At 47.6% G+C, this 4774-nt stretch overlaps 1 non-coding gene across 1 annotated transcript; it reads right to left on the bottom strand.

Moving 5' to 3' along the window:
- Window positions 1-4020: 4020 nt before the first annotated feature.
- Window positions 4021-4147, bottom strand: LOC118704292. Its single transcript, XR_004983365.1, has one exon. It is a non-coding gene; the product is annotated as a small nucleolar RNA SNORA3/SNORA45 family (small nucleolar RNA).
- Window positions 4148-4774: the final 627 nt, after the last annotated feature.

The raw sequence follows: 4774 nt of genomic DNA, 5'->3' as shown, positions 1-4774 counted from the left end.
TTGGGAGCAAAGGGCACCCCAAGGCCCCGCCACGAATGGAAGGAGAGAAAAAAGTGTGAAAAAAATGAGCGGCACGAGGCTCAGGGGACTTCGCTGTCTTGCCCCAAACCCACAGGGAGTTGGGTGGGAATACGGTGCTGGGTCTGCCCGGCGCCAAAGCCCCCTTACCGGCCGCAGGCTGGGGGAAGTGGAGACTTAGGCCCTGTGAGTCCTCAGGCAGCTCCTCACGGAGACTTAGGGCGCTGAGGACGGACGTGCGAGCATGTCCCGGGCTATTTTCGGGCCTCTGCTGAGGACACAGGAATCCAGGCCCAGGGGCCCAGGGGCCGGGACCACCTGTCAGATCCTTCCCAGCCGAGGGCGGGTGAGGATGATCCAAGGCCGGAAAAAGTCAAGGCCACCTCTGCACCTTCCAATTTTAGACCCACACGTCTCAGGACACCGAGTGGCCTGTTGGGCACCGCACATGCCCTATTTAGGAGCGCCCCTTGCCTCCGACCCAGGCCAGCATTCCTGCCATCTTTCACTAGCCCGCCCCATGCCAGGGGAGCACGGCTGCCTCCTGGACTTATAAGGCCTGGAGGCTGGCGGGCGGCCCCGCCCTGTACCGGCACATGTGGGGGGGCCAGACGTGAGGGCCTGGGGTCCAGGACACCCCTGGATGTCGCTCAGCCGGGTTTTGAGCTCTGAAGGTCAGCAAAAGGGCCACTTGACTTTTTCCGGAGCCCAGGGGAGGCTGCAAGTTGGCCCTTTGGCTCGCCCGCCCGTGTGCCAGCTGAGTAGCTCGGAAACTCTACAAAATGGGGCCAAGAACCCACCCTACTAACCTCTTGAGGGGATTAACTGATCCCCTGGCAGCGCCTGTGTGCGTGTGTGTGTGTGTGTTTGTGTGTGTGCGCGCGCGCCTCCAGGCCTCACAGAGGCTGAGCGGCAAGAGGCACATCCAGGAACCAATTGTGCCATGTTGCCAGGGTCTCCCCTTTTGGGCCAGAGGAGAAAGCCTCCCCCCTCCCCATCTCAGCCACTCTCCCCTCGGGTCCCCACCACAGGCTTGTGTCAAACCTGTTCGGGGGGCTGTCCTTGCCCCGCTGTGTCCACAAGCACCACCTTCCCTTGTCCGGCCATGCCTGTCACCACTGCCGCCGACTCCTTGCCGTTCTTCTGAGCCAGGCCTGGTGGGATGGAGCCCAGAAGCTATGCTTGCGCGTCGCCTGTCATTGCTTGGTTTTCTGGAGAAAGTAAGGGGGACACTGGCACAGGCGTCAGCCTTCTTGTCGGGATAAATGGAAGCTATGGAACAAGAACTGTAGGAATCGTGGTCAGGTGGACACTGGAAAGCGAGAAGACACCTCCCGGAATGTTCTGGTCAAGACAGAGTAACAGGCCCTAGCCCCGTGGTCAGCTAACTGCGGCCCGTGAGCCACCTGCGGCTCTTTGGCCCCTTGAGTGTGGCTCTTCCACCAAATATGGCCGGAGCGAGTCTATGTTGAAGAAGTGGTGTTAGAAGAAGTTTACGTTTAAAAAGTTTGGCTCTCCAAAGAAATTTCAATTGTTGTACTGTTGATATTTGGCTCTGCTGACTGATGAGTTTGCCGATCACTGCCCTAAGTCCAACTGGCTCAGTGGGTAGAACGCTGAAGAGTCCTGGGTTTGATTCTGGTCAAGGGCAAGTACCTTGATTGCAAGCTCGACCTCTGTTCCTGGTTGGGGCACATGCAGGAGGCGGCCCATTGATGTGTCTTTCTCTCCGTCTCTCCCCTTCCCTTCCACTCTCTCTAAAAATCATGGAAAATATCCTCCAGTGAGAATTAACAACAACACCAAAACACAGAGTAATCAATGGGAACACATTTACCCTCCCCTGTGATACCTTCCAAGCCACCAGGCAAACTATGGGAACCAAGGGTTTTTTCATGACCCTGGACATCAGTGAGCATTGGGAAACAGATGAGGTGAGTGCTAAAACCACCTCAGCTGACTTCCTGGGGAGATTTCCAGGCCGTGGGGCTGGGAGGGAAACTGAGGCAGATAGAGCTCTCAGGGCAGAGGACAGCGAGGGCTGAGAACACCCAGAAACTAAAACACACACACCGTACGCCATCCCAAAGGGTGAGCGGGAAGTGTCTGTTTCTACCCCGCAGCCGGGAAAGCTCACACTCAAGTTCTCAACCAGGAGAGGCCTCTGCAGCCGGAAGGAATTAGCCCTGGGCTAAGGAGTTGCTTCAGATCTGCCCAGCACATTCGAGAAACAAGACCCTCAAGGACCAGACCATTTCCAGGTAACTTGGCTGAAACCCAGAACAAAACTCCAAATATTTATAGGATCACAAAAATGGCTCAACACTCACACAAGGCAAAATTTAATGTCTGGCACCCAATCGAAGTTGCCCAGGCATCCAGCCCCGGCTGCAGTGTCAGTTGGCTGTCAGTTGTCATGTCTCTCTTTCTCCCTCTCCCTCTCCCCCTGCTTTTCTCTCTTCGAGCATGTCCTCAGGTGATGATTAAACAAAAAGTTTGCCAAGCATCCAAAGAGTCAAGAATACAGGACGCACCATGGGGAGACTAATTACTCAAAACCAACCTGGAACCTACCCAGATGTAAGAATCAGCAGCAGAAGATATGGAAACAGTCATTATAACTGTATCCCGTATGTTCAGAAGGTTAAGCAGGGAAATGGAAGATAGTAAAACAGCCAAATTGAACGTCCAGAGACGAATACCGCCGTGCGTGAGAGGAAATTACACTGGGTAAGATTATTGGCAGATTAAACATTGCCGAAGAAAGGATAATTAACTCGACAATTTAGTTATAGAAGCTATCTGAAATGAAACACACAGAGAAAATAATCCCCCAAATTAAAATAGCATCAATGAGTGTGGGACCATTTCAAGCAGCCTAATACACAGATAAACGATCCTAAGGGGGAGGGAGCAGAGACATATTTAAAGAAGTAAAGGCCAAATTTTTCCAAATTTGATGAAAACTATAAACCCTTAGTTCTAAGGGACTCAATGACCCTTAAGTACAAAGAATAAGAAAAACACTATACAAAAGTACATCTGAATGAAATGGTCCAAAACCATTAATGGAGAACAAAAATCTTAAACCCAGCCAGAGGCAAAAAGACATGTGACACAGAGGCATAAAACTAAAAATGAATGCAAAGTTCTTACTAGACACGATGCAAACAAGAAGACAACAGAGCAGCAAGCTTTCATATATACCAAAAGGAGCCTAATTGGTGTGGCTCAGCGGCTGAATGTGCACAGGAGGTCTCAGTTCAATTCTTAGTCAGGCCACATGCCAAGTTTCAGGCTTTGATTCCCATTAGGAGGCATGCACACCATTGATGTTCCTATCTCTCCTTCTCCCTTCCTCTCTTAAAGCAATACATATATATATATTTAAAATGCAACTTATAGCCCTAACCAGTTTGGCTCAGTGGATAGAGCGTCAGCCTGTGGATTGAAAGGTCCCTGGTTCAGTTCTGGTCAGGGGCATGTACCTTGGTTGTGGGCACATCCCCAGTAGGAGGTGTGCAGGAGGCAGTTGATCGATGTGTCTCTCTCATTGATGTTTCTAATTCTCTATCCCTCTCCTTTCCTCTCTGTAAAAAATCAATAAAATGTATTTTTTTTAAAAAAGCAACTTATAATAAAGCAAAATAAAATACCAAAAAGAAACACACACACACACACACACACACACACACACACAAAAAAAAAAAAAAAACACAACAAAAAACAAAAAAAACTGTTCACTTAGAACAGTTTCACTGATGTACCTGGGGAAAACATCTCACAAGAACAAAAGTAAAGTATATTTTCAGATATCCAAAAGTTGAAAGAATTCATCAACAACAGATTAGTACGCCAAGAAATGTCAAGTCCTTTGAGCATAAGGCAAATGATATTAGAAATAAGGATCTACACAAATTAAAGAATACCGAAAAATGATAACCTCGTGTGTAAATAGTCAAAGTTGTTTTTTCTTCGTTAAATTTCTTTTCTTTCTTCCCTCTATGTTTCTGATCTGAGCACTAGCGGGGGGACTTACTGCCAGAGTCAGTGAATCAAGACCAGCAGATTCTCTCTGAGAATTCTAGCACACCAGGACAATAGCTGTCAAGATGTGACTAGCCTAAACCGATTTGGCTCAGTGGATAGATTGTCAGCCTGCAGACTGAGGGGTCTCAGGTTCGATTCCAGTCAAGGGCATGTACCTTGGTTGTGGACACATCTTTCTATCTCTCTCTCTTCATCTCTGTAAAAAAAAAAAAAAAAAAAATCAATAAAAAAAAAATATATATATATTTAAATGTGACTCTAGTCTCAGGCTTTAAATTTCTTTAAGAGATAGTTGATGGTTCAAATAAAAATGGTAACCCTGGCTCAGTTGGTTGTCCTGTGAACTAAAAGGTTGCCAGTTCAATTCCTGGTCAGGGCACATGCCCAGGTTGTAGGTGTGCAGGAAGCAGCAGATCAATGTTTCTCTCTCACATCAATGTTAATTCTCTTTCTAAAAATAAACAAACAATAAAAACATATTGTAAAATAAATAAATATGTTAATGTAGTATAGTCTATAATATATGAAAAGTCAAATGTATGACACCAGCATGGCAGTTGGGGTGGAGAAATGAAGTCTGGCGTGAAAGGGTCTTACGCTAGGTGTAAAGTGGAATTTACTTGAAGGCTGACTGGGGTAAGTTAATGGTGAAGACTGTAAACCATAAATAATGACTAAAATGACAAACTAGCTAGCAAGTCCACAA

The sequence above is a fragment of the Pipistrellus kuhlii genome, unplaced genomic scaffold (assembly GCF_014108245.1).
Source record: "Pipistrellus kuhlii isolate mPipKuh1 unplaced genomic scaffold, mPipKuh1.p scaffold_m20_p_41, whole genome shotgun sequence".
In the NCBI taxonomy this organism is placed as follows: Eukaryota; Metazoa; Chordata; class Mammalia; order Chiroptera; family Vespertilionidae; genus Pipistrellus; species Pipistrellus kuhlii.
This window is presented reverse-complemented; position numbering and strand designations above follow the sequence as displayed.